The sequence below is a fragment of the Nannospalax galili genome, unplaced genomic scaffold (assembly GCF_000622305.1).
Source record: "Nannospalax galili isolate Female #2095 unplaced genomic scaffold, S.galili_v1.0 scaffold627, whole genome shotgun sequence".
Taxonomy (NCBI): Eukaryota; Metazoa; Chordata; class Mammalia; order Rodentia; family Spalacidae; genus Nannospalax; species Nannospalax galili.
The window spans coordinates 1,003,041-1,014,813 of record NW_008355786.1 but is presented as its reverse complement, the minus strand read 5'-3'; the positions used below and the strand labels follow the sequence as shown (position 1 = coordinate 1,014,813).

The 11,773-nt window shown below is 45.2% G+C and overlaps 1 protein-coding gene across 1 annotated transcript in view; it reads right to left on the bottom strand.

Annotated features, from left to right (window-relative positions):
* The window catches only part of Ctxnd1 (cortexin domain containing 1), a 68,823-nt gene extending 65,650 nt beyond the window's left edge, over positions 1 to 3,173 (bottom strand). Inside the window, exon 1 of the mRNA XM_029556270.1 lies at positions 2,961 to 3,173. The gene's annotated coding sequence lies outside the window, so the exon portion shown is untranslated. The remainder of the gene's footprint in view (positions 1 to 2,960) is intronic.
* Between the last annotated feature and the right edge of the window lie 8,600 nt (positions 3,174 to 11,773).

The window sequence follows — 11,773 nt, the reverse complement described above, 5'->3', positions numbered from 1 at the left end:
AGAGATGCATCTTAGCTCTGGAAATTGTTATTGAATATGTCAATGCTGTTGTAATGAAATGCTTCTTCTAATTATGTGGTTATTAAATAAATAATTTTTAAAAATGTTCCTCTAAAAGCTGAGGAGATGGTTGTCAGTAAAGTGCTTGGCATGTAAGCATGAGGACCTAAGTTCAGATCCTGAGAACCCATATAAAAGCTGGGCTCATGGTGCATACCATTAATCCTAGCACAGGGGAAGGAGAGACAGGAGGATCCCAGGGGCTTGCTGGGCAGTTGGTCTAGCTGAATTGGTGAACTCCAGGTTCAGTGAATGATCCTGTCTCAATAAATAAGGTGGAAAGAGATTGAAGAAGACACATGGTATAGTGTCTGGTCTCTATATGCACCCACGCATGTATATGTGCCCCTGTACACACATGAACATACACACACATACATTACACTGCACACATACATACACAAAATGTTACTTTGAAAACTCCATGATAATGTACAGCAGATACTTGAGTGCAACAGAGCTGGCATTGATTATCCTGGGGCTTAATAAGAGATTCAGAGATTAGAAAGTTGACTAGCTTAAGTAGCAGGGCCAGGACCACACTCTGACCAAACACACACAACCACACACACACACACACACACACACACACACACACACACACACAAGCGCTTTCTCTTCAGGGTGCCCAGGATACCTGATTTTCCTAGCACCAATCTTGATTTGGCAAGAAACGCAGATTCCCATCAGCCAGTTCTCTGATGGTAGGAGGCACATACAGCTCTTTAAGAGTATTTCCTTCAAAAGCAGTGCAACTATTCCCAAATATCACTTTAAATAACAAACTTTAGCTACCTAAAACATCCACAGACATGGAGTAATTCCAGAGTCTTCCATGCCAAAATTTAGAGTCATAAGGGCTTTCCTTCACATTTGATCTTATTAGAAACATTAACTTCAGAGACTTGGAACCTTGTCAGTTTCATAAAAATTGTTCTTTCTACTGTGGCCAGGCCAGATAATGTAAGGACATTTTCCTTGATGTCATTCCACTTAAGTCCTAGAAATCATGTTGAATTTGAGCAATACTATACATGAACTGCCATGGGGCTGCTGATTTTGAGGCCATGCTGTGATACTGTGCCCTAGTAGTGTAAATATTTGTCAAAGTAAGATTAACAAGCAAGGCAGTATATTTGGAATGGCTGCCTCTTTCACTAACTCGGTAAGAAAATAAGCTAGGAAGATGTGCAGTTCTCTAAATCACAGTTTGTGAGTAGTCATTAAACTTCTTGTTAGTTTTTCAGGCACATATATGGGTGCTTTTCCCCTTTTCCACCCACCCTAACCTTGTTTATTTTAGGTTTACATTTTTGTCCTTTAATAGCCAGAAATTTTCTATAATTTTCCACACTTCGGTGAATTCAGAGACATATTGTACCTCATGCCTTCATTACTTGCATTTTGTTCTGAAATAATAAATGGTATTACTGGAAATGTGGCTGGGAAATTAATCCTTTGGAACCAGAGTATATTAATGCAAAGATTACACAGAATAAATGAACAGCTTATTCACAGTTCTTTGTTTGGGTAAATGTAAGGCCATTTGTTTCAGGGTACTTTTCCTAAGGAGAGAGGTTTGCTTGCACAAACCCCCTAATGTGTCCTCGAAGCTGGTGCAATATTAAATGGTGAGCCACCCCCGAAAATGTAACCTTAACCAAAGTCCAATTTATAAATCACACCCAAAGGCTTGGTGTTTGGCTTTATGACCTCCTAAACCTACTTTGCAGAATATCGTGAATTGAAATGAATCCACTTATTACAGCCCTGCTCAGGAAGCAGCTTGCTGAGGATGAGGGAAACCCAGGACTACAGATCCAGGAGCTGCAGCGCTGAACCCAGAATTCACTGCACACATCCTTAATGGGAAAGATCAAGAAGGCTCATGGATTATTGTGTCAGGCCAGAAGCTTAGATGCCCTAGCGGAGATTTGGGAGGCCAAGGAAAACCCAGAGGATGTGGGGACTGAACCTCCAAGCTGATGCAGGAGAGGTTAGCAGGGAGCCTTTCCAGGAAGGCTCATAGAGTGGGATGGGGCTTCTTTTCTGGGCACAGAGTCACATCCTGACAGAACACTTTGACCCTAAGGTGCACTTAATGAGAAGACAAATCACCCTGGAATTTCTGTGTTCCCATTCTAGAACTTTCCCTATGGGCAATCAAGACTCTTACCAAATTCATCAGCATGATTCGTTTTCCACAGCACACAGCATCGTTAGAGTCATTCTCCACTGATATATGCAAAATACTTGAAAGCTTGAGTTAGGATTTTCATAACAGAGCAAGACAAAAAACCAACTGAGAACTGACATTTCTTTAGAAAGACTGCCACCAACAGAACTTTTCCCAGAAGTTCCATCAATTATGACCTTCATCAACTACAGTTGATGAAAACCTGTCCTCGGTTCCTGTCAACCACAAGCACAAGGAATTTTAAGCACTGAACTTGACAAGAGGAAATTGGAAACTTTGATTCAGTTTCAACTCACACTCTCTGGATCCCTCAAAGGCCGAGGGCAGAAAATCTCCCACAGGGGCAGGTGCTGGATCTGAACACAGCATCATCGGCTCGCAGGGTGTTCGTTCAGACCTAAGCCCTGCAGGACAGCCGGCTGCTGCAACGCAGAGCCCTGTGCAGTTCCATCTTCAGCGCTGCTGTTAACCTGCCACGCGTGGGTCTGGCCCTCCTGGCTGATGACAAAGGCGCCAGGCGCAGGGCCGCGGAGGGGTCCTGGTTCCTCGCGACCGGGTCCCCTGGTGGTCGCGGCTTGGCCAGGCCCCACTGCATTAGCAGAGCCAGCGCCTGCCGCTGGAGCCCCGCACAGTGCTCCCGCAGGCGAAGGTGCGCCCTCGCCCCGCCCGGAGGATGCTCTGGACCATGCTCCCGCAGTCTTACCTGACCAGGCGCGTCCCGCGCGCTCGGGGCCCTAGTCGCGCCAGCCTCCAGCCCCAGACGCCCGCGGCTCGCGTGCTGTGGTGCTTCCCGCTTCCAGGCGACCCAGCTCTGGGCTCAGGGCGCGGGCGCCGGCTTGGGGCGCGCGCTCCCCAGGCCAGACTCGGCGAAGCGGCCAGGCTGCAGCTGAGTCAGCGCCCCGTGGCGCGGCGAGCCTCCGGCAGCCGCGAGAGCGATTGTGAGCCGAGCCGCGGCCGCCCGGGCATTTTAAAGGCTAGGCTTGGAAGCTGTTCAAGCGGAAACGCGGGGAGAAACTTCAGCCCCCAGTGCAGCTCTGCCCGCGCAGGGCGCACAGTGACAACGTGGGCTGGCCAGAAAGGCTCTGCAAAAGTCTCTCTTTACTGGGAAAAGCGAACCCCAAATCCCAAACCACGACACCTGCTTGCAGGGACCAAACTCGTTACACTGAGGACTAAGACAGACAGATATCTCCATTAAAGTTAGGGGCAAGACCGGGAAACTAATTTTGAAAGTACGCTGAATGCAATTAGGCAAGAGAAGAAAAAGAAGGAAATTAAATGTGAATTACTGAGCCTGTGCTTTTGTGTGTGCGATGTTTTAAGTTGGGAACCAGGAGGAAAATAATTGACGTTTGCAGAGATATGATTGCGTTTGGAAAATAAAAAGTGAGGATTGTGTGACATAGAAGTTTTCACCAATGAACCGGCAGGTCATGAAATAACCACAACAAACTCAGTGTTCTCGTCTGTAATATGAATGATAATCCCCTTCTCACTAATAGCACAATTATAAATACTCGGAGACATAAGCTTAGTGTTACAGTAGCCTTGATCAGGGCTCCAGTGAGGCCCATCAAGGGAGAGCTATGTCCTTCTCTTCAAAAGAATGGAATCCACCTCTGATCTTGGGTGGAGGCCTAACTTTCCAAACTGCCCACAACAGGAGAGTTGGCTCACCTGGGCCTGTGAAGGCTAACTCACTTTAGGCCATGTTAAAGAGATGGAAGGATTAATTATCTCTTTAATTAGTGTGTCTCGCTGTCCAGCTCTGCTAAAGTCTGCCTGCTTTTCTGAGTTAAGACTGTCATTGAACTTCCTTATGAGTCGGTTTTTAAATTCTTTTGTTAGTGATACTAAGAACCCTAGAGGAGACCCCAATTTCCCCAGCAACATTACCAGGGAACATATGTCCTACTTTGGGAAAAATTCTTCTATTTTGTATTGGAGGAATAAAAGAGATTTGACTATCAAGACACAATCCTCCTTCTCTGCCTCTTCTTCTCAATTACTACATCTTATTCTTGGACAAGAAAAAGAAACCCTGTTGCACTATCAGATTCTCCGGGTTTGCACTTCCAATACAATCTCTACTATACCCTAGGTAGGATTTTCTTTTTAATTTGACACGTGATCATTTTGGGTTTCATTTGGGAGAAAAGAACAATCAACAAAATGGGGATTAGTAAGAGGATAAGGGAATGTGGTCCTGATGGACATTAAAGTGAAATCATGCCTGTTCTGCTGCCTCAGGAGCACTTTACATGCATTGATGTGTTTAATTCATTACCACAAGCGTATAAGACAGATAGTGACATTCTTGTCACTCACAGATAAGTGATGGAAGGACAGCAGGACAAGTATGACATCCAAGGTCACACAGGTAGAAGAGAGGAGCAGGGGATTTGGTACAAGCATTGTGCTTGCAGAATCTATACATCTGTGTCATACTGCACAGTTCCAGCACAGAACAACAGTGACTGGCATGGTACTGCCCAGGATGACTGTTCATTGGAGGACACACAGCCCAAAAATAGGAGTACAGGAAAAACTTCAGGGTTGAAGGTGGCACTCCAATGAGTGGGACAGACGATTTTAACATAGATGGTATTGTAATAACTACAGTCACAAGCAGGAGGTGGGAATGTGTGTTTTATGTAGTTCCCTGGGCAGAATAGACTGCAAATCCATCAAATGCTGAATGTGAAATCATGAAGCCAAAAAGTAGTTAATGAATATATAAGTATTTGCCATGAGCCTGGGATTCTGAAAGCCTTGCTAGATATATCATGAAACCATAAAGTAAAATTCTGATGGATATGTTTATATAAAATACAAATATTCTTTATGGAAAGAGACATAATAAATAGAAGTTAAAATAAATGATAGGCTGGAAAACATTTACTATAGTTGTGACAAGGAGTTGATAAATTTAATAAATAAAATATGAACATTTAACTAATTTCAATTTTCAGATGGACATTGATTTATTTGTTTTTTTTAGAACTTTTTTGTTCTAAGATCTTACTGGGTGCCCCAGGCTGGCCTGGGACTTGCTTTGTAGCTGAAGCTCTCCTTGAACTCATGATCCTCCTGTTTCCATCTCCAGCATGCTAGGATTATAGGCATGAGCGACATGCCTGGGCCCATGAATTACTTTTTGGTGTGAATAGTTTCAATCATTGTCTATCCAAAAGTCAGATTAAAGTGGCAGCTCTATATCTTTGCTGGAAGTCCTAAAATGACAGGAACATTCTAATGCAGATAATTTACAAAGAGCTCTTAATCATGAAATAAACAGATGATTAACCCACAAAAATGAAGATTAGAGGAGATTTGCAGACAGTTCACAGAAGAACTCCACCTGCCTCTGACTCCTGAGTATGGGAATTAAAGGTGCGTGCCACTGTGGCCAGTGTTTTAATTAAATAATTATTTTAGTTGACAAAAATCGATGGTGTACAACATATTTTGAATCATGTATGCATAGAATGGCTGGATTGGGTTAACTGGTATGTGCATTATCTCACACTGTGTGTGTGTGTATGTGTGTGTGTGTGTGTGTGTGTCTGCACACCCCTGTGTGTGGTAACTGAGTCTTTAGCTATAGCTCACTCTCATGCTCGAAGTTCAACACAGACGTCATCATTCACATAGTTAGGTCTCACTTAGTCCTGGCTTGAGTGGGTAAGCCTTGGAGCTAGCTTATGTGAAAGCCTACCTTCCTTGTGGCAGGGGTAGAAAGTTCTAGACTGACACCAACTTTACCTGAGTCTAGGCCCTCTTTGTTTGCTTTGCCCTGATCATCATCTCATTAACTCATACCCCAGAAATACCATCAAAGCTCAGAGTCTGTGCCAGCAAGCTTCTCACATCTTAACAGTATCAAATGCAGCAAGTGATGTCTATCAACCATCTTATAAAGTAGGCACATGATTTTAGCTTCCCGATCCCCAATTCTTGCCGAAGGGGTTATTTGTTACTACACCACAACCCAGCTTATACTGACTGATATTCTGGACAGTAAGTATATACTTATATAGTGAGAGTCACAAGGAGCTGATTGGGGAAAACAAATTTCCAAGGCATCTAGTTTTCACATAGCCTAGGAATTCTGATTATAACCAAATGCAGTGGTTACTACTACCAAAGGTGTTTAGCAAAAAGATGGCACACAGCAGTCCCAAGGCCAGCCTGCACTGGCTCTCAAGGGTCAGTAAGGATACTTTCAGGATTATTTTCCAGATAGTCTTCCAAGTCCTAGGCTGGCCTAGAACTCTCTGTGTAGCTAAGGATGCCTTGAACTTGTGGTCTTCCTGCCTTTACCTCTCAAGTTCTGGGATTGCAGGCATGTGCCACCATGCATAATTTATGTGGTGCTGGGGATGAAAGCCAGGGCTTCATGCATGCTAGGCAAGCATTCTACTAACAGGGCTACATCTCCAGCCCCTTGCTGGCAGTTTTAAACTATTGATAGCTTGAAGCCAGTCATGGTGGAGTAGTCACCCCATAGGAATTGGCAAATACTGCAGATGAGAACCCCTCACTACCACTCCAAGCAAGGTCTTTATTGTTTTCCACCACAACGCTGTTTAAAAGCAGTTGTAGGGGACTTCAGCTCTGGGTCTGATTGCTGGTCTCTAGGTTCCTTCCAGGCCCCAGATGTCTGACTTCTCTGAGCTACAGAGGCAACTAGTCTGTGGTTCTAGTCCATCACAGCCTTGGATCCACAGGGAAATCTTGTCCAGAGACACCATTCTTCCACTTGTAAGGAGGGTCAGGAAGACTCCATCCTACCTTCAAATCTTGCATCTTTTTCAACTTTCTTTCTCTTGCTCTTTGTTTGCAGTGTCTGGTTAACTAAATTAGCTCTCCCTATAAATACATTTTGAAGCAACAAATCACCCCTTTAGCACCTAAGTCAGAGAATACCAGTGCTTGGCACAGAGGTCAGCAGTTGTTTCTGTCCTACTCTGAGTGAAGTCAGAGGCTTTTTGACATGATTTAGAGCATCCTGGTAGATCACCAGCTCCTTCTACCTGAATCCTCCCATGCTCATTCCAGTTCCTCCAGCCTTGACAACTGATGAGCAATTCCCTTGCACGCCAGTTTGTTCTTCTCTGCAGCTCTTACTTGGACTGCTCTTCCTCCCGAGATCCAGGAAGACTGCTCCCCTTCCTCACTCAGATGCCAGGCAGCCAGGATGGTTCTGTTCCAAGCAGCCACGCTCACCTTTGCTTCCAGCTCACTTTCCTTGCTTCACAGCACATCCCCCCTCTCCTGTCCTACAGTATGTTTGCCAATTCACTCCGGTTCTATCTCTACCCACTAGCAGGTATGCTGTGAAGGCAGAGACACTATTTTGATTCTGTATCATTAGTGACTGGTTGGAGCTGAAGGCATGAATGCCCTGATAGGGCCTAGCATAGCTGCTTCCTGAGGATGGGTGAGCCCCTGCTCCTGGCAAGCCTCAGCTTTGGACCCAAAAAGAGATACCCACAGACCCTCAGAAAAGACCTCTGGGTTCCAGCTCAAGAGCAGCTTGGTGAGGACTCACTGGACAGGCATCTGTTGTCCACTCATGGCTTTGGGCCAGTCTCTTGCTGTCTCAGGCGCATTTTTTTTTTTGCACTGTTCAAGGGCCCAGAACACTCTGAGCTTCCTGTCAGCACTGGCATTCCTTGTTCAGTCCCTGGATGGGTGGTGGAGGCGACTTTTGAGGGAAGCTTTGGAAAATCCGCAGCTGTTGCTGTAGTTTAGCTCAAGGTGCTGTTTATGTCTCCGTTCTGGGCTCCCTGCCTCTGCCCATGACACAGCATGGCCACTATGGGGTCAGCTCCTCCTCCCGCCCTTTCCCTGGGCCTTGGGGCCACTGCTGCCTCGCTGATTCATGCCCTCAGGAGGCTAAACAGTAGAGGGAAGCAGACACTGGTGACAGCTCATCCATCCCTCCTTTGTATTTCGGGAGGGCTGCTGGATGATCCAGCTTGAAAAGAAGACACTTAAGGGAAGGAGATGTCTGCTGCCTGCTGGACCAGCTTCATGTGTGCAGTGCCCTCTCCCCACTTATCCTCTGCTCTTCAACCACCAGCCTACAGGAGGGTAGCATGGTGGCAAATTGTACCAGTTTTGCAGATGAAGAAGCTGAAGTAGAGGTAGATTAAGCAGCATATCTCACGACTTCACTCCCAAGTCCCAGAACTAGTGTCCAAGTCTCCCCAGTCCTTGTCAGCCAGTTTCTGCCACATCCAAATGGCACCTTGTCACACACGGAAACTGAAGCTATTATTGTATGGCTAAATGGCATCTGACCCCCTGGGCTAATGTCTTCCTAGGTTTGGTCAAGCCAAGGATTCGGCACATACAGCTAGCAAGGGAAGACTCAAAGATATAATTGCTTTGAGTCCCTGAGGACCTATGATACAGAGAAGGGAGCAAGACCCAGCAGAAGGAGGTACAGGGTGGCAGGCATCAGCTCAGGACCCCTTTCCTTTTCTCCCTGGTACTTACAAAGGATGAGCCACGGTGCAGCTGCCTGTTTCAGATCTGCTGCTGCCCCCTGAGTTTATGGAGCAGAGTGTAGGGGAGAGGGCTCCACATGGAAAAGCATCCTGTCCCCTTTTTTTCAAGAGAATGGGCTGTCAGAGGGACCATGCATTTTGTATTTCTATCTCAGAGGGCGTATTGCTGAGTTGTGAAGAGGAGCTCTGAAGAATGCAAAGAGGGATGAATTATTCTGCCTCAGAAAAACAGAAATGCGGCCAGAGGAAAACAGCAGGGAGAGGAAGGGAAACCAGAGAGGCAGAGAACAGGTTTGTTGGAGGGAGGGAACTCTGAAGGTTTCAGAGCTGTGACTGGAGCAGAACAAGGGAGAGAACCAAGATGGCGGGAAGTGGCAAAGGGCAGGGCAGGGTGGGGGTGGGGGAGGTAAGAGCTTCTGGATGAGGAAAGACACAATTTAAGCAAACTTTCAGGAAGACCTACTACACGGCATACCATCCAAACCCCTTCCCCTACTGTTTACAGAGACAAACTCCAGTAATGTTCACCTTACCATGAATGCTTTGGAGGTTGACTCTGGGGAGGGTACCAGCAAGTGGAGGCCCAGTGGGGGTGCAGGGCAAGAGCAGAGGCCCTGGGGGGCACGAAATGTTGATGAGCTTTTTGAAGCATGAAGCATGACCCATGAATGTGAAAAGCTGGTAATTGTCATGGGCTCAAAATCTGGCTCTGCTACCTATCCATAAAGAGAATGTGGGCTCTTTCCTCACTGCAGAGTCTGAGGCTTCTTACCTGTAAATAAGGACAGAATGATATGTGCATTTTAGGGAGGCTGTGAGGATTAAACTGTTAGGAACACACAAGAGTCCTTTTCCTCTATACAGATGAAATGAACAGGCAATAAGCAACCTCTGTTGGCAGCCTTATGGACTGGCTTCCCAACCCAGAAGCTTCTACTGCTAGTCCTTGAGAATGAGAGACTTATGGCGTTAGGGTTTCAAAGCCAGAGATTTATAGCTTGAGGCACTTAAGTCAGAAGCTTATCACTCCAGGCACTGGATGCCAACAGTCCAGCAACTCAGTAGCTAGTTTGAGAGCTCCTAGCTTCTGCTGTCAAGGCTCTAAACCATTAGCAGATTTCTGGAACCTTCCAGTGGCTGGGGTCTACAGTTCTTCCACTTGACCCTTTGTAGTCTCGACTTCCACCATCTTAGCTCTCCAGCACTTCATCCCTGCTCAGCACCTCTGTGGTCGTTTGTCATCCCTGAAGCCACCTCTTGAGGAAGCCAAGAGCTTGTAGCCTTAGGGGTCCTTAGGGACTTCCAACCTTAGGAATCATTATCTCACAAACTTCTAGCCTGTCATCTGAGCTGGAAATTCCAGGGCTTTGTTTGTTCTTTATGTAACCAGTCTGTTCTATGCATAATAAAGACCCAAAGCAAGCAGTAAATATAAGACCATTCTGAAGGGGCTTTTACTGGAAACTAATGTTATGGCTATGGAAAAATTCTTCAAACAGCAAAGAGACCAGCCATTCACCCAGGAGAGAGCCAAGCTTCTTTATTCCTTACTCACTCATGAGGACTCCAGTAAGCAACAAAGGCTCATTGGATTCTCTGGGACCCCAATCTGAAGTACAGTTGAGGATTTTATAGTCAATTTTACATCATTATTTTATGATTAGTACTTGGGCCCTATCTTTCTTTTCATGATGGGCCATGTTATATCAGGAAACTCCTTCCTGAGTTCACTCAGCCAACATAGTTTTTAAAGTAGATACTCCAGGCATAATTCAGGGCATCTGCTTCCTTTGGATCTACAACTAGGCTAGGCTAATTGTGCTAGGAGCTGGTCAACCATTTGTAACTCCAATTCCAGGGGAATCCCATGCCATCTTCTGACCTCTATGGGCATTGCATGACACAGGTGCACTTTCATACATGCATGCAATACACTTATACACATAAGAAATAAAAACAATAAATGAAATATTTTTTAAAAGAATATAACTGTTTTCTCTGTATTATCTGTTTTTCAGTCACTTGTCTTTCTATCTTTAGTGTTTTCCTTTTAGCTTGGCCAGCCTCTTTGTCGAATAAAGATACTAATTACTAGTCTCCGTGCCAACTGCGCATGTTTCCTCTGCTTTTTTGGGATTCTCTTTGAATTATTTTTAGACACGGTTTTGATTTTATATGTAGTTTAATCTTTCAGTTTTATCTTCAGAGTCTATAAACTCTACCCCTCTGTGAGCAGCAGGTTGCCGTATTATAGAGTTTTTGTTTTTTAAAATATGATTTGACCGTTCTTGAATTGGGTGTCCTGTGTAAAATGAGGTTCCTCATTAAGTACACCATCAGCCAATAGTAAGTGATTAACACAGTCACATGGTATATATATTTTTTACCCTATCTTGTCTTAGATCTGCATTCTTTGTAACTTGTATATTTTATTTTCAATCATTGTTCTGTAAAAGTGTGCATGTAATTTTTGTGCTTTTTATTTGGATACTATGATTGTTATTTTTCCAGATTAAAATTTGTTCATTAAAAAAAAGAATATAACTTTTTCCATATCATTATAACACAGGGGGCTAATGACAGGAGGGAAGCTAGAAGTGACCCAAAGAGACTGAGAAGCAGACTGCTTGAACAGCCACAGAAAGGATAGAAGCAGGCTCAGGCACAGCTTCCGTTTTACCAGCTACAATCTTCACATGTGCACAGCTTCCTTCCTGCCAACCGCGGGGTTGTTGCTGAGTTATCAGGGGAAATGCTTCCCACTGCCTGACTGAGAATACCTACAAGAGAGGTGTGGCCACCCAATGCCACTGCATGCAGGATTATCTAGAGGTTACCAAGGCTTCTTATGGCTGAAGTGTAGTCTGCTGGAGCCAGTGCAAGCTACATGGAGCAGCTGTGACTGGGGTAAGGCCTTCTAAGGCAAAAGCTGTGGCTTCAACAGCAACCACAGCTGTTGCAGCTGGAGCAGAGTTTTCTTGGGGCATCCATGAAGTAT